We start from the raw sequence: 18,704 nt of genomic DNA, 5'->3' as shown, positions 1-18,704 counted from the left end.
TTGTTAATGGGATATCAGTATCTGTGGAATTATTTCAGTCAGAGTGGGGATGTTCGCTGATGATTGCGCAATGTTCAGCACCATTTGAGACTCCCCAGATACTGAAACTGTGCATGTTCAAATGTAACAAGATCTGGGCAATATCTAGGCTTAAGCTGATAAGTGGGAAGTAACATTTGCACGATACAAATGCCAGCCTATGACCATTACCAAGAAGTGTCAATCTAACCACCAGCCCTTGACATTAAATGATGGTACCATCACTGAATTCCTCACCAGCAGTATCCTGGAGGTTACCATTGACCAGGACCCACCACATACAGAGGCAAGAAATACTACGTCGAGGAACTCTTCCTGACTTCTGAAAGGTACAAGTCAGGAGTGTGATGGAATATTTCCCATTTGCCTGAATCGGTGCAGGTCCAACAATACTCAATGGGAAACGTACGTCTTAGAATTCAGTTACTAATGATGTACTGCAAGGATCTGTTTTGGGTCCACTGCCATTTGTCATTTTTATAAATGACCTGGATGAGGGTGTAGAAGGATGTGTTAGTAAATTTGCGGATGACGCTAAGATCAGTGGAGTTATGGATGATGCCAAAGGATGTTGCAGGTTACAGAGGGACATAGATAAGCTGCAGAGCTAAGCTGAGAGGTGGCAAATGGACTTTAATGTAGGAAAGTGTGAGGTGATTCAATTTGGAAAGAACAACAAGGAATAAAGAGTACTGGACTAATGGTAAGATTCTTGGCAGTGTAGATGAACAGAGAGATCTCAGTATCCATGTACATAGATCCCTGAAAGTTGACACCCAGGTTGATAGGGTTGTTAAGAAAGCATATAGTGTGTTAGCTTTTATTGGTAGAGGGATTGAGTTTTGGAGCCATGAGGTCATGCTGCAGCTGTGCAAAACTCTGATGCAGCTGCACTTGGAGTATTGTGTACAGTTCTGGTCACTGCATTATAAGAAGGATGTGGAAGCTTTGGAAAAGGTTCAGAGGAGATTTACTAGGATGTTGCCTTCTCTGGAGGGAAGGTCTTATGAGGAAAGGCTGAGGGAACTGAGGCTGTTTTCATTAGAGAGAAGAAGGTTGAGAGGTGACTTAGAGACATAAGATAATCAGAGGGTTAGATAAGGTGGACAGGGAGAGCCCTTTCCCCTCGGATGGTGATGGCTAGCACGAGGGGGCATAGCTTTAAATTGAGGGGGTGATAGATGTCGGACAGATATCAGAGGTAGTTTCTTTACTCAGAGAATAGGAGGGGCATGGAACGCACTGCCTGCAACAGCAGTAGACTCTCCAACGTTAAGGGCATTTAAATGAGCATTGGATAAACATTTGGATGATAATGGAATAGTGTAGGATAGATGGGCTTCACATTGGTTCCACAGGTCTGCACAACATCGAGGGCTGAAGGGCCTGTACTGTGCTGGAATGTTCTATATTCTATAAGCTTGATACCATCCAGAACACAGCGGCCCATTTGGTTGGCATCACACCCAAAAACACCCACTCCCTCCATCACCACGCTCAGTAGTAGCAGTGTAGCAGTGTCCTCCAAATGTACTGCCGAAATTCACCAAAAATCCTCCGTCAGCACATTCCAAACCCATGATCATTTCCATCTTGAAGGTCAAGGGCAGCAGATACATGGAAACGTCACCATCTACGAGGTGTCCTCTGAGCCACTCACCATCTTGACTAGTTGATTTGTGTCACCATTCCTCACTGGGTCGCTGGGTCAAAATCCTGAAATTCCCTCCCTGATGGAATGGTGGGTCAACCCACCGCACATGGACTGCAGGAGTTCAAGAGGCAGCTCACCATCACCTTCTCAGGGGCAGTTAGAGATAGACAATAAAACCGAGCCAGCCAGTGATCCCTGCATCCCAAAAATGTGTTTTGTTCAAAAAACAGGCAGATTAGTTTGGAATGGCATCATAGTTGGCACAGAGGGCCTGTTCCTCTGCTGGAATATTCTATGTGGGAGCACTGCAATTGGAGGATTAATACGCAGTGCAACAGGGCTACAGAGGTGGTCTCACCACCTGTATAACTGAATCCCTCCTCTCTATTTACTTTCTTATGTAATTTCACGAGTTTTCCTATTAACTTGCTGTACTCACAGACTAAATGTAATCCATGTACTGGGGCACCCAGATCCCTCTGCATCTCAGAATTCCACAATCTTGCAATCAAAATAGTGTGCTTCTTTATTTTCTTCCTACAGAGATGCACGTTTTTGCATTTCCCCATATTATACTTGAAGTCAGTTCTTTGCCCACTCACTTAAAGAGTCTGCGAAAATAATACAGATAGTCCCTGTCCTCTTAACTACCTATATTTGTGTCATCAGCAAATTTGGCCACCTTAGCTCTGTCTCTTCATCCAGGTTATTTATATAAATTATAATCAGGTCAGGTCCAAGTACCAATCTTTATGGCATGACACTCATTACAACTTGCCATTCAATGTCTCCTGTCTGTTTCTGTTAGCTAGCGAATCTTCTCTCCATACTAATGTATCACTCCTTACGTCATCAGTTTTACCTCTGTAAAAGAAAAACTTTGCAATACTTTTAAGTGTTTTCTGGAAATCCGAGTACAGTGCATCTACTAGTTCCACAGCACATTATTTCCTCAAATAAATCAATTAAACAGGATTTTTCTTTTACAAAACCATGTTGACTCTAACAGATTACCTTGAATTTTCTAAATTGCCTATGATTACAAATTATTATTAATGAAGTTATATTTTCCCTATGACAGATGTTAAGCCAATTGGCCTGTAATTCCCTGCTTTGTGTCTCTCTCCCTTGTTCAATAAAGAAGTTGCACTTGCTATCTCCAAATCTGATGAAACACTCTTCGAATCCAGTGATTAATACAAAATTAAAACCAATGCATCAACTATTTCACTAGCCACTTCCTTTAACACTTCACTCGGGTCGCATTCTGGGAATCAAGTTCTATTTTTTCCTGAGTCACCATAAAAATTAACGATTCTAAGAAATAAACAAAATCCTCAGTTTACCTGACTTGTTGACTGAGGTTGACAGATTTCTATCTCAGCAAAAATTGCTAATGTATTCTTCGTTCTGTTATAGAGTCATATAATACAGAAACAAACCCTCTGCTCCAACCAGTCCATACCAACCATAATCCCAAACTAAACTAGTCCCACCTGCCTGCTCCTGGCCCATATCCCTCTGAATCTTTCCTATTCACATACTAATCCAAATGTCTTTTAAACATCGTAATTTTACCTACATCCACCAATTCCTCAAGATGTTCATTCCACACGCAAACCAACCTTTGTGTAAAGAAATTTGCCCCTCTTGTCTTTTTAAATCTCTTTTCACCTTAAAAATGTGCCCCCATGTTGGAACCTCTGTCTGAGGGAAGAGATAGCTATCATTAACCCTATTTATGTTGCATGCAATACAAAATTTTTCTGTACCTAGGTATGTGACAATAACAAATCAAATCAAAAAAGTAATTAGTGAAATGGCAACAGGAATGCCAATGCTGGGCACAAGACTCCGTTAAGCGAGAGAGGCTGTTGACTTAAGCGAACAAAGCTTTTTTGAGAATGATCCTACGTTGGTCGACATGAGGTCAGGCCCACTGATACTTAAAGATCAGATAGATGCGATGGTCCTGAACAAGCACGTGGATTGTTTGAAACTCGTAAACGGTGCATGAGTGAAATATGCCCAGTTCCTCAACTGCCTTTCCGACTGTTCTGGAATCCATGGGTTCTCCATTTCCACCAAGCATTGAGGATCCCTCAGAATCTGAGAAGGACGCGGCAGATACCTTAGCCACCTGAAGAAAAGAATGAATTTATTCCAAGATAATCCAAACACAAAAGGCAAGCTGTTGTGTGTAACACACCAAGTGGGTCAGAGGCAAAAATAACTGGCTTATGAGCTTGGACTCGGGGGAGAGGAGGGGAGAAGGATATAGTGATTGTAATGTGGTCAGCCAGATGGACCTCAGAATATAAATTCCTTGAGTGCACCATATTAACAGGCCCAATCAGGGAGCCCTGGCTCATAGATAAGAACAGGAAGTGTCACCTGCACACACACAACATGGGTGCTGGGGAAAAATATAAGCACTACCGCAGTTAGGCAGTAGTTTAAGAAAAAAATTTAAGAAAACAAAAAGAAAAAGGAAAAGAAGAACAGGAGTGTTAGACATCCTGTTCCCTCTGAGAACTCGCTCTGAGGGAGCTGGATCAGTGTCATCTCCATGTGTAAATAAAGGGTGACTTGGTGATGAAATGCTAGCCCATGAGTTCTCTTACTTAACTTAGGTCCTAGTGGGACTCTTGCTGTCTTGAGTCTGTATACCTGCAGCAACTACAATGGCTTGTAGTTTGACTGAGGCGTGGCTTTGTTTTGGGGTTTTTCTGTGGACTGACCTGGAGTCCCTCCGTTCAGGATATGTCCTGAGTGAGGCTATGCAATTGCCTTCATTCAGGTGGTGTTCCCCAAGCTCAGTTGGACAGGCGAGAGTGTCCTCTTCCATCAGAATACCCTGTAACTCATGTACTCCACTTGTCACATTTTGATAAAGCTAATTGTCATGCCTGTTTGAAGTCCAGTTGGGCTTCATCTAGTGGGTGCTTCTGCATGGTTAGATCATTAATTCCACAGAAATGGACTCTCAGCATATCATTAAGGGTTAAACAAAAGTCACATGTCTCTGCCAGTCATCTTAACCTCGTCAAAATCCCGATACAGATTCCCCTGGTTCTCAGAATTAGAGGAAACTTTGGGTTGTAATATTCCTTCACTGAATCCATCAATTCTTGAAAGGTTTTAATATCTGTATCTCATGGAAATGTAGGCTCCTAACAACCAAAAAGACTGTGGGTCCACAAGCTGTCAGGAGAATTAACCGTTGCTTTTCATCTGTTCCAATGTTATTGCTTTGAAAAGATAACACATTCTTTCTACATATTGGGCCCAGTCTTTGAGGGCAGGATTGAATGAGTCAAGCTTCCCAAATATCAGCATGATACCAGAAATGTTTATCTGAACTCAAAAAATGCCTGTTGCAAGCAGATTTCTCCAGGAATGTGCTTTTCTGTTGTCACCACTGAAATAACTCTGCAGAGGCTGATTCCTATCAACACCAGAGGGTCTGTTTCCATGCTGTACATCTCTGTGACTCTATGACCACATCACCCTTTATTTATACCTCTCAGAGTGAACAGCATGGCTGACACTCCTGTTCTCATTTGTTAGCAGGCCTCCCTAATTGGACCAGATTAACATCCCCAATCAGGGATTCTATTCTAGGAGGTCCACTGAGCTGATCTTGTTACAATCACTACAATTAGAGTCTAGCTATAGATAAACAATTATGAACCATTAGCAAATAATGCTACTAACTCCCCTTATACACACACACATCTAACACACAGACAGGAAAATGTGGGTGTTATGGATAGAAGCAAAGACTGAGGGTAGGTGGGACTAGTTTAGTTTGGGAATATGGTTGGCATGGACTAGTTGGACCAAAAAGTCTGCTTCGATGCTGTATGACTGTCTGACTCTATTAACATTAATTCTTTTTGCCTTGTCTCCACTCATTGATTTACCACTTTCCCAAATTTGCTCCCTTCCTCCCAGTATTTCATTTAAAATACTCTGCATTCCTTAATCATGAAGCTTATAAGAAAACTATCCCAGCACAGTTCAGTAGAGACTGACCTAATAATGCAGGTCCCACTTTTCCCAGTACCAATACCCCACTAACTAGAATCCATTTTCTCCCATCCCAGACTTGGAGCCACATGTTCATCTCTCCAATCTGGTAATTTGTCCGATGGCGATTTGTACATGGTTCAGGTGATAATCTAGAGATTATGACATAAAGATTCTGTTTTTTAGTTTGATACTTGGCTCTTCTTCCTGACTATACCAGAGCTTTATTTTTAAATTTACTTATTTCATTGGTACCTTCATAGATCAAGAGAACTGGACTTTTCCCCTCCTCTTGCAAATCCCTCTCTAGCCATAAGTAGATGTCCCTTAATCCTGGATCTGGGCGTGCAGCGCGGATGTCTGGACTCTAACTGTTTGCTGCAGATAATAACCCAATGCCTATGTACGAGTACCATTTTGATTTCCTCATTTGAATTGCTTCCTGTACTGTGATGCCCTGGGCAGTTATCGCATGCACCCTGCAGCACCCCCACTCTGGTGCAAAGAAACTGAAAGAACCAAATACAGTTGGACAGCGACAAAGACTGAGTCTGTTGCATTCTTGTCACTGGGAGCCCTTTTACGTTAATGTAATATCTAGGGTTTTGGAATTGTTTCCTTATGAATGGCCAACCCAGACTTCAGAACAAGAAAAAGATTGAAGCCTCAGGAAAGATCTGCTGGGGAAGCAAAAAGGGCCATACCACTGACATTTTGCTGGATCTGAATGTCAGCATGAAGCCATAGTGGCAGGTCAATACCAGTTGCATGTGTTAGGTGCAGACAACACTATTGCTCCTATCAGCAAAGTGCACCAACCAGCAAAATCCATCACAGATGCAGTTTGTTGCAGCGACCCCAAAAGATGTCCAGTGTTCTTTCACATCTGCACAACCCATTGGGCACATACTATCGCACTCACTGCATGGACAATCTTCAAAACGTGCACAAACAGGAACATTTTAACATGCATAGCCGAAAGAGTGACAGGCTAACCTCAAACGACCAAGCTTTTCACGTTGTCCATCTCACGCACAATGTTGATGGTATAAGCTTTTCATTAACATCCCCACAAGGCAGGTCAATACACCATGCAAGCCAAAATCAACACAAGGACTAGTGCCTCAAGATATTACCACCATGCATCTTGAAGGACATGTACCTAGCAAGTGCGATATTGCCAATGGTTAAAAATCACACCAGGTTCTAGTCCAACAGGTTTATTTGGAAGCACTAGCTGTCGGAGCGCTGCTCCTTCATCAGGTAGCCGTGGAGCAGGATCATCAGGCACAGAATTTATAGCAAAAGATTATAGTGTCATGCAACTGAAACGATATATTGAACAAACCTAGATTGCTGTTTAGTTTTTCATCTTTTAGAATGGGTTGCAGGTTTTGGTTCATTCCAGAAATCCCAGAACTTCTTTTAAGTCCCATTTGCGAGATAACTTAAGGTCTTATGATAAAAAAAAGTGACATCTCAGCTCAGACAATGCATTAATGGTGTGAGGTTAGAGTCTGTCTACATCCCAATCTGAGTCAAATTCCTAGTTTGGAAAGAGAACCAGTCTGACTCAAGATTGGGACACCGACAGACTCTAACCTTTAATACATTGTCTGAACTGAGATATCTCTTTTTAAAATAAAACCTTATGTTATGTTGAGAATATGACTTAAAAGAAGTTCTGGAATTTACATTTGAATGAACCGAAACCTGCAACCCATTCTAAAAGATGAAAGACTTAACAACAATCTAGATTTGATCAATATATCATTTCAGTTACATGACACTGTAACGTTTCACTATAAATTCTGTGTCTTACGGTCCAGCTTCACAACCACCTGATGAAGGAGCAGCGCTCCGAAAGCTAGTGCTTCCAAATAAACCTGTTGGACAATAACCTGGTGTTGTGTAGTTTTTAACTTTGTCCACCCCAGTCTAACACCAGCATCTCCACATCATGGATACTACCTCTGGCAGTGTAACTGACAACCAATTTAGTGATGGGCTTTTTTACCTTCATTAGTTTATTGGTAACTGATGAGATGATAATTATGTTAGTTCTAATAACAAGAACCAGACATGAATCCTGAAAAGTTCATTAGATGTTTATTATAGATCCTAGAAGTTACATAAATTGCAATCACTGTCACTGCAGTACCTGTGTTAGAACATAGAATGGTGCCATACTGCACAGGAATAGGCCCTTCAGCCTGTCATGCTGTGACCGTGATGCCATTTTAAATTAACACCATCTGCCTGCTCGTGGTTCATAGTTCTCTAATCCCTGCCTGTTCATGTGCCTGTTTAAATGTTTCTTAAATGTTGCTATCATATCTGATTCTACTACCTCCACTGGAAGTGGAAGTACCACCCACTCCATATTAAAAAAATTGCCTCACACATCTCTTTTAAACTTGCCCCATTCGCCTTAAACTTGTGCCCCTAGTATTTGACATTTCCATCCTGGGAAAAAGACTCCGACTATCCACACCTCTCATACTTTTATATACTTCTATCAGGTCACCCCTCAATCACTGACGCTCAAGCAAAAACAATCCAGGCTTATTCAACTTCCTCATAATTCCTTGGCTGTAATCTAGGAGACATCCTGATTATTCCCTTTTGCACCCTGTCCAAAGTCTCCACATCCTTTCTATAGTGTGGCAACCAGAACTGCACACAATACTCCAGACATGGCCTCCCTAAACTTTTATACACCTACAACATGGCTTGCTAAAACTTATACTCAACGCCCCAACCGACAAAGGCAAGTATGCATACACCTTCTTTACCACCTTATCCAGATGTGTTGCCACTTTCAGGAAGCTATGGATTTGCACCCCAATGTCCCCTGATTATCAATTCTCCTAAGGGTCCTGCATTTACTGTGTACTTTACTCTAGCATTTGACCTCTCAAAATGCATCACCTCACATTTATCTGGATTAAACTCCATCTACCACTTGTCTGCCCAACATTCCAGCTGAGCTAAATCCTATTATATCCTTTGACAACCTTCTTCACTATCCACAACACCACCAATTTTTGTGTTGTCTGCAAACCAAACTAATCAGACCACCTATATTTTCATCCAAATCATTTATGTATATTGCAAGAAAGCAGTTCCAGTTTTGATTGTTGCAGAATGCCACTGGTCATAGACCAATTAAGCAATTTGGTTATAGACTGTGCATGCTTCACTTAGTGTGACTTGCTGCAAGTAGCCCCAGTAAGATGGAGATTGAAACCTTTATGCCATTAGTCCATGTGTCATGGTTGTCTGTTGAAAGTATGTTATATCCTAGCTGTGGGACGTAACTCAACAATTTGTCTCACTTGCACTCACGTTCTCATGACCCTGAAAACTGCTGCAATCAGAATACTGTAACCTAAGAGGTATTATGCCTCCTGATTGGTGAGAATTGGTCAGGTTACTTTTTTCTCCCTGCATTCAATTTTTTAAACTCTTTCATTGCTTTACAGTCTCAGAGGAGTGGGAATTTGAATATAGTGCAGGGCAGAATACTTGGATTGTTATCTGGAGAATAATATAGTTAGTAAGCCTCTTGGTTGTTAATTAATCACTGTAATTTAAGTATCTAGGTAAGGTTTATTCACTTACTTATTTTTTTAATCCAGCGGTCACTAGAGCAGTTTGTGTGGTGGTCTGCTTCTCCTGTCAGATATGGGAAATCAGACACAAAATAATTGACCCTGACAACTGCACCGACAGGAAGTGTGTTCACCTACAGCTCCACTCAGACCACACGGATCAACTGGAGTGGCAACTGGACATGCTGAGGAGCATGTGTATGGCTCAAAACCTCCTAGATAAGAGTTTCAGGGATACAGCCAACTCCAAGATGAAGCAGAGAGGTAGTTAAGCACCAGGGGTGGCAGGTAGTCAGTGTAGGTGCTCCCTGTGGCTATTACTGTCTCTAATAAGTATGCTGTCAGGGGAGTGGCCTCTAAGGGGATGGTGTCAGTACCACAATTGACTCTGTTGTACAGAAAGAGAGTCAAAGTGCAACTGAATAGTGCTAGTTGAGGACAGTATAGTCAGGGGCACGGACTGTATAGTCTGTGGCCACAAACAAAACTTCCGAATGGTGTGTTGCCTCCTTGCCAGGGTCAAGGATGTCTCTGAGATGGAACAAGACATTCTAAAAGGGGACTGTTGGCATGTGAGCAGATACTGTCCACAATAAACTGAGGAGCTCTGCTATAAGCTAACACAACCGAGTAACAGTGGAGGGTGTTCACAGAAACGTTTAATGTTATTCTGAAATAGTTTGAAGCAGATAAGCTGCACCTCAAAGGAAGAAAAAGAGCCGTGGATATCTAAGGAGGTGAGGTACAGTAAAAAATTAAAAGACAGTGTTTATTAAAACACAGAAATGTGCAGATCTCACAAAATAAGACAGAAAAAAGTGACCTTATAGAGGTTTATAAAATCATGAGGGGCATGGATAGGATAAATCAACAAGGTCTTTTCTCCCAGGGTAGAGCACTCCAGAACTAGAGGGCATAGGTTTAGGGTGAGAGGGGAAAGATATAAAAGGGACCTAAAGGGCAACTTTTTCACCCAGAGGGTGGTACGTGTATGGAATGAGCTGCCAGAGGATGTGGTGGAGGCTGGTACAATTACAGCATTTAAGAGGCATCTGGATGGGTATATGAATAGGAAGGGTTTGGGGGGATATGGGCCGGGTGCTGGCAGGTGGGACTAGATTGGGTTGGGATATCTGGGTCAGCATGGACTGAAGGGTCTGTTTCCGTGCTGTACATCTCTGTGATTCTAAATACAAAGCTCAAGCAGCTTATAAAGGATAGTGAAAGGAAACTTTTGTAAGGGGCATAAAAGACAATAGGAGATTTTACAGTTAAATAAAGGGAAGTGTCTGGAAATTGGCCCACTGAAGGCTGAGAGTGGGGATATTGTCAATGACCATAGGAAATGGCAAACATATTGAAGGATTATTTTGCTTTAGTTTTCATAGGAGAAATGGAGGTTAGGTTGTCGGAATTCCCAAAGAAATTAAGAGAATTAGGGAAATGAATGGAACTAAAGAGTAAGAAATCCCTAGGACCTGATACTTTCAATTCATGAGTGTAAAAGGAGGTATGAGAGCACATTGCCAATGCCCTAACAATAATGTTTCAGAGTTTCCTGGATTCAGGAGTTGCACCTCTGGATTGGAAATTTTCTTTTGTCACTCTGCTTTTTCAGAAGGATAGCAGAAGGAAACCAGGGAAATTACAGACCAGTTAGTCGAATGTCTGTGGTGGAGAAATTGTTGGAGTGTATAATCCAGAATAGGATAACTGATCACCTTGAAGAATTCCAGTTAATCAGAGTCAGTATGGATTCATAAAGGGTAGTTATACCTGACAAACCTCAGAGTTTTTTGGAGAGGTGATACAAGTTACCTCAGATTACAACAGGGTCTTGACCAGATGGGCCAATGGGCTGAGAAGTGGCAGATGGAATGTAATTCAGATAAATACAAGGTGCTGCATTTTGGGAAAGCAAATCTTAGCAGGACTTATACACTTAATAATAAGGTCCTAGGGAGTGTTGCTGGACAAAGAGACCTTGGGGTGTAGGTTCATAGCTCCTTGAAAGTGGAGTTGCAGGTAGATAGAATAGTGAAGAAGGAGTTTGGTATGCTTTCCTTTATTGGTCAGAGTATTGAGTACAGGAGTTGGGAGGTCATGTTGCAGCTGTACAGGACATTGGTTAGGCCACTGTTGGAATATTACGTGCAGTTCTGGTCTCCTTCCTATCAGAAAGATGTTGTGAAACTTGAAAGGGTTCAGAAAAGATTTACAAGGATGTTGCCGGGGTTGGAGGGTTTGAGCTACAGGGAGAGGCTGAACAGGCTGGGGCTGTTTTCCCTGGAGCGTCGGAGGCTGAGGGGTGACCTTATAGAGGTTTACAAAATTATGAGAGGTATGGATAGGATAAATAGACAAAGTCTTTTCCCTGGGGTCGGGGAGTCCAGAACTAGAGGGGCATAGGTTTAGTGTGAGAGGGGAAAGATATAAAAGGGACCTAAGGGGCAACGTTTTCACCCAGGGGGTGGTACGTGTATGGAATGAGCTGCCAGAGGATGTGGTGGGGGCTGGTACAATTACAGCATTTAAGAGGCATCTGGATGGGTATATGAATAGGAAGGGTTTGGAGGGATATGGGCCGGGTGCTGGCAGGTGGGACTAGATTGGGTTGGGATATCTGGGTGGGCATGGATGGGTTGGGCCGAAGGGTCTGTTTCTGTGCTGTACATCTCTATGACTCTAAGTTATGGACAGAGGTAAATCTATGATTACTGTTTATATGGACTTCCCAAAGACTTTTAATAAAATTCCATACAAGAGACTGTTAGCTAAGGTGGAAGCCCACAGAATTGAGGGCAAATTACTGACACTGATAGGAAATTGGTGGGAGGGAATAGTTGTAGAATAATGGTTAAGTCCTCAACTTGGCTAGTGGTATCCTGTGATGATCTGTGTTAGTACCTCAATTATTAACAATATTCATTAACAACTTGGATAATGGCATAAAAAAGAATCAAATATCTAAATTTTCTGACAACACACAATTGGACAGTGTTGACAACAGCAGGAAATTACAATGTGATATTGATAGATTAAGTGAATGGACAAAGTTGTGGAAGATGGATTTTAATATAAGCAAGTGTGAGGTCATCCATTTTTGATCAAAAAAGGATATTTATTGAGAAGACACAAAAGTTAAAAAGGTGGATGACCAACGGGATATAGGGGTTCGGGTGTATAGCTCTTTAAGGTGCAATGAACAGGTGCAGACAATAATTTAAGAGCTAATGCAATGCTAGCCTTCAGATCGAAAGGATTGGAGTACAAGGATGTAGACATGATGCCGCAGTTTAACAAAACCCTCGTTAGGCCCCACCGAGTACTGTGGTCAGATCTAGGCATCACACTTCAGGAAGGATACATTGACCCTGGGGCCAGTTCACTGCAAGATGACATCTGGACTTCAGGGGTTTCGTTATAAGAAGAGCTTAGACAAATGAGGCTTTATTTTCTCGAATTAGGTTAAGGAGTGATCCAATTGAGGTCTTTAGGATGTTAACAAGGAAAGACAGAGTAGATAAAGAAACTATTTCTACTCATTGAAGATTTGTAGGCTAAGTATTAGGGCCAGACCGTTCAGGAGAGCTGTATGTTCGAAAGCACTTCTACAATGCAAAGAGTAGTGGAGGTTTTGAATTCTTCTTCAAACGGCAGTAATTCAATTGTTAAATTTAAATCTGAGACAGGCACATTTTGATTGAGCGAGGGTCTCAAGGGATATGGCCCAAGGCAGGTACATGGAGTAAGGGCACAAATCAGCCAAGATCTTAATGAATGGCAGAGCAGGCTCATGGGGGCTGAATGGCCCACTGCTGTTTTCATGTTCCTAGTGTAAAGAATCTGGGTAAGCTTCCCCCTCCCTGATGTATGATAGTGTCTGCGGTTCAGCCACCAGCTTTTAAACTCTGAACCAAATGGCTGAAGCTTTAAACACTGCAGACAGACTCACCTTGGATCATCCAGGCATTTAGAACCTTCCAGATGCTGCAGCAGCAACACATCAACTGACTTTCCATCCTCTATGTGTTCTAATTAATTTACATGGTTATGTTTTTATATATTTTATTAAGCTGAGCAATTGCTTGTTTTGAACCTTAGGAGTAAAATAAACCTTATTCACTTACCAGATAACTCACTGAATAACTAGCTTATTATCTTGTAGTCAAGTGAGAACCCATTCCTGTAGCCTAGAAAAGGTAGAAAAAGAAAAACGTATGGAACACCTTTGTCACTTCCCTAAATCAACTCCTTGAACTCTATTCTTTCTCTGTGCCCTGAGATACAAACCTCCTTGTTCACATTTTTGAACTGGATTACTGTACCACTTGAATTCAAATGACTTTGTGTTATTTATCTAGTCTTAATCAGCCTCAGTTTCCCCAGAAATTTGAAGTTGCTTCTTCAGTTTTTGTTTCCATAGAAACCTGACATTTTAGTTTGTCTTTCAGTTAGGGTAAATGTTGCTCCAGGTTCCACACAAAGTGGTCTGCCTTCAGCACATAAATGGTTGAATTTACTGAATGGCCACCAAATGAAATTTCACCTTTTGAAACTTTTAATTTAACACAAATCAAAACCAACACAGATTAAATATGAATTAACAGAGAAAGTAGACTTTAAATAAAGTAGTAAATTTCAGATTGGGTACTTGAGGTAATAACGATACATGTCATACAACTGCAAGTGCTACTTCATCAGTCGCAGTCAACTGAATGTGCACTTCCAACGTTCTCTGGGATGTCTTTGTTTCTGATTTGGGTGTAATGGTTGTGTAAACCATATTGTACCTTGAAGCTCCTAGAGGGGGTTATCCCCCAAATGGCACACTGCTGCAGTCCTGTTCAATATCTTTGCTTGACCCTTTCTTCAATTGACTCTCCCGTTTAACGGTTTCATATGCACAGCTGCTTGTCTATACTCTGACTGCTTAATCCATGTGTGGCCAACTGGCCTCTTGGATCTTCACTTTCTGAATTTTGATATTACTTCAAGGTCAGTTAACATGGTCTATGATTTCAGAAAATTCAGATTTATTTGTTTATAATTGATATAAACTCTTAACTTTTTTAAAAAACATTCTTTCGAAAGCAATTGCAGATTTGACAGAGAATGAAAGAAACTTCAGATTTTCCTTAAACTTTCATTCCTTTCTCCTTCCAGATCACATGTCATTTTAGTGACTGAGCAAACATTCAACAATTCACCTCGTCACACAGTAGCTCACATGGACCCCCACTGTTTCCATAAACTGCAGATTAAACCCCACCTTTGAACACCATCACATCCGTCTTCCCCCACTCCAAACTTGGGGCAAAAGGGAAACTTTAGTAGAGTGAAAATGCAGAACATTTCTAACATCATTTACAGTTTAACAGACAGTTTATTACAGAAATAAATGCGCAGCATTTTCTGTCTAATCCCATAGTAGGTTGGCTGATCTGTTCTACACTTGGGAAGTAAAGGGATGAAAATTAAAAGTCATACTTAAAAATGCTTTTATGAAGTAACCATAAATCAGAGCTTTCATTTACTCCAGTAGTCTTTCTTTAAATTCTGGACCGAATATCACTAAATACCTTTGCCTGCAAAATCCATAGGTTTTAGTGTTAGTGGTTATAACAACAAACTTCAAAACAACCTGTGATTTTTGGTTCTGAATTTTTTTTAAAGAATTCTACTGGCTTGTGTCTGCATGGAAGAGTATCTCCCATATCTGAGTTGCGTATATCATAAACTCTTTCTTCAGAATCAGAATCCCTCTACAGTGTGGACACAGGCCTTTCAGCCCAACAAGTCCACAATGCCTCTCTGAAGAGTAACCCACCCAGACCCATTCCCCTACCCTATATTTACCCCCGACTAATGCACCTAATCTACATATCCCTGAACACAATGGGCAATTTGGTATAACCAATTCACCTAACCTACACTTCTTTGGACTGTGGGAGGGAACTATGGGGGCAGCACAGTGGCTCAGTGGTTAGCACTACTGCCTCACAGAGGGTTCGAGTCCGAAGGTGTGCAGGTTAGGTGAATTGGCCATGCTTAAATTATCAATTAGGTGCATTAGTCAGAGGGAAAAGGGGTTTGGGTGGGTTACTCTTCAGAGGGTCGGTGTGGACCTGTTGGACCGAAGGGCCTGTTTCCACACTAGGGAATCTAATCTAAAACCCACAGAGACACGGGGAGAATGTGCAAGCTCCACACAGACAGTTGTCCGAGGCTGGAATCGAACCCAGGTCCCTGGCGCTGTGAGGCAGCAGTGCTAACCACTGAGCCACTGTGCTGCCCTTCTTGAAGGTGGAGTACTTTCTTTGATGCTTAAGCTTTCTCAGCACTGTAGCTAATTAGCCGATTCTAACATGGCCATCATCTTGGAACAACACCGCACCTACTCATTTGTCTCTATTGTCGATACCAACCTTAAAAACCACACCAAAAATTCTGGAATTTCAAGAACTGGCTCATCTATCAAAATGGCTTTTCACAACTCTGATTATCAGACCTTTAAAATATTTCTTCAAATTTGTTAATGGAGTGATGACTATGCTGGAATTATGGATACATTTTCTATGGATCCTCATAGTACATCTTTGTCTTGAATACAGGGAAGTCTATATTGCCTGAATCTTGGCCTCTCAGCAACACTTAACCTTGACAAACACAATGTGGCCTAAACAGTCAACCTTGGCCTTGGCTAACTCGCTCTTTGGAACAGGAGAATCAACGTTTCGGGCATAAGCCCTTCTTCAGGAATTGAACAGGAATTATGCCCAAAACGTCGATTCTCCTGCTCCTTGGATGCTGCCTGACCTGCTGTGCTTTTCCAGCAACACATTTTCAGTTCTGATCCCCAGCATCTGCAGTCCTCACTTTCTCCTCCTTTTTAACTCGCTCTTTGCCAAGTTTATGAAAAGATTATGTTGTGATCTAAGCAGATCCTCAGCAAATCAGATCCTAGAATTAAATCTGGCTCGGTACATGTTTTATTTTTGGTAAAATGGCGGTTATTCACTGAAACATGCTATGTGAAGCCACACCATTTCTTTGGCAACAAGCCAGAAGTTTATTACACAAAATTTACAAAAACAACCCAAACCACCTAGGCATAGAACACAGAAAAATCAGAGAACACCCATGTGAAACTTCTTTCCAAATATCACCACTTTAAATTGGCGTACTGTATCCAGAGACATTTCACCTCCATTTCAAGTCTTTAAATTTGACTTAACTGATGCTCTCCCAATTTGAGTTGTGAACTGAGTTTTTTTGACATGACTATTCACACAACTGTAAGCTTAGACATTCTCAGTATCTATTAACCTGTTTATTTCTAGCCATGTACTCATGGTCTCAAAGATGCACAAAGTAAGTGTTTTACTGAGGTAACTTATTCCCTTAAGTAAAAACAAAGGGTGCTGAAGAAGCTCAGCAGGTCTGGCAGCATCTATGGAGGTAGAAACAGAATTAACATTTTGAGTCACATGACTCTTCTTTGGATATTTTAACTGCTCTGAAAATCTCCATTTTAAGAGAAAGACCATACTTGCTTTTTACCCCAGTCAGGTGCCCTGAAAACATTCAATCTGTGGGTTTTTAAACCCAGAAATCAGTATTGGTCATTCTAACCTGAAAGCAAGTCTTCAAGATTTACTTCACCTGTGCCAACCATTTTAATGTAAGCACATTCACAGTCACCTGATTTCTGACATATATCCTGCTACCTCACACCACCAGCGACCCAGGTTCAATTCCAGCCTCGAGTGACTGGGTGGAGTTTGCACATTTTTCCTGTGTCTGTGTGGGTTTCCTCAGGTGTTCCAGTTTCCTCCCACAATCCAAAGATGTGCAGGTTCAGGTGGATTGGTCATGCTAAATTACCCATAGCGTTCAGGGATGTGTAGGTTAGGGTGGATTGGCCATGCTAAATTACCCCACAGTGTTCAGGGATGTGTAGGTTAGGGTGGATTGGCCATGCTAAATTACCCCATAGTGTTCAGGGATGGGTAGGTTAGGGTGGATTGGCCATGCTAAATTACCCCATAGTGTTCAGGGATGTGTAGGTTAGGGTGGATTGGCCATGCTAAATTACCCCATAGTGTTCAGGGATGTGTAGGTTAGGGTGGATTGGCCATGCTAAATTACCCATGGTGTTCGGGGATGTGTAGGTTAGGGTGGATTGGCCATGCTAAATTACCCCATAGTGTTCAGGGATGTGTAGGTTAGGGTGGATTGGCCATGCTAAATTACCCCACAGTGTTCAGGGATGTGTAGGTTAGGGTGGATTGGCCATGCTAAATTACCCCATAGTGTTCAGGGATGTGTAGGTTAGGGTGGATTGGCCATGCTAAATTACCCATGGTGTTCAGGGATATGCAGGTTAGGGTGGATTGGCCATGCTAAATTACCCATAGTGTTCAGGATGTGCAGGTTAGGGTGGATTGGCCATGCTAAATTACCCCATAGTGTTCAAGGATGTGTAGGTTAGGGTGGATTGGCCATGCTAAATTACCCCATAGTGTTCAGGGATGTGTAGGTTAGGGTGGATTGGCCATGCTAAATTACCCATGGTGTTCAGGGATGTGTAGGTTAGGGTGGATTGGCCATGCTAAATTACCCCATAGTGTTCAGGGATATGTAGGTTAGGGTGGATTGGCCATGCTAAATTACCCCATAGTGTTCAGGGATGTGTAGGTTAGGGTGGATTGGCCATGCTAAATTACCCCATAGTGTTCAGGGATGTGTAGGTTAGGGTGAATTGGCCATGCTAAATTACCCATGGTGTTCAGGGATGTGTAGGTTAGGGTGGATTGGCCATGCTAATTACCCATGGTGTTCAGGGATGTGTAGGTTAGGGTGGATTGGCCATGCTAAATTACCCATAGAGTTCAGGGATGTGTAGGTTCGGTGCATTAGTCAGGGGTAAATGTAGAATAATAGGGTAGTGGAATGGGTCTAGGTGAGTTACTCTTCGGAAGGTTGGTGTGGATTTGTTGGACCAAAGGGTCTGTTTCCACACTGCAGGGATTCTATGATAATATTGAATTAGTCCTCTGTTCTGGAAGGACAGTTTTCTTGATGAGGAGGTACCAGTGTTGGACTAGGTGGACAAAGTTAAAAATCACTCAATACCAGGGTATAGTCCAACAGGTTTCTTTGAAAGTACTAGCTTTCTAAGAAACCTGAAGAAGGAGCAGCGCTCCAAAAGCTAATACTTCCAAATAAACCTGTTGGACTATAACCTGGTGTTGTGTGATTTTTAATGAAGTTTTTCTTAAACATCCTTCATAAGTTTAATCAACATCTGCCACTATCTGAAATCCAACTGTAAAAGTGATATTTATTCCAGATAAATTTCA

The 18,704-nt window shown here is 41.8% G+C and overlaps 1 protein-coding gene across 1 annotated transcript in view; it reads right to left on the bottom strand.

The window, feature by feature from the left end:
- The window catches only part of LOC140468616 (SLAM family member 8-like), a 396,476-nt gene that overhangs the window by 246,233 nt on the left and 131,539 nt on the right, over nucleotides 1-18,704 (bottom strand). The window lies entirely within an intron of this gene.

The sequence above is a fragment of the Chiloscyllium punctatum genome, chromosome 47 (assembly GCF_047496795.1).
Source record: "Chiloscyllium punctatum isolate Juve2018m chromosome 47, sChiPun1.3, whole genome shotgun sequence".
Lineage (NCBI taxonomy): Eukaryota > Metazoa > Chordata > Chondrichthyes > Orectolobiformes > Hemiscylliidae > Chiloscyllium > Chiloscyllium punctatum.
Note: the sequence above shows the minus strand (reverse complement) of the source record. Positions and strands in the feature narration are given on the sequence as shown.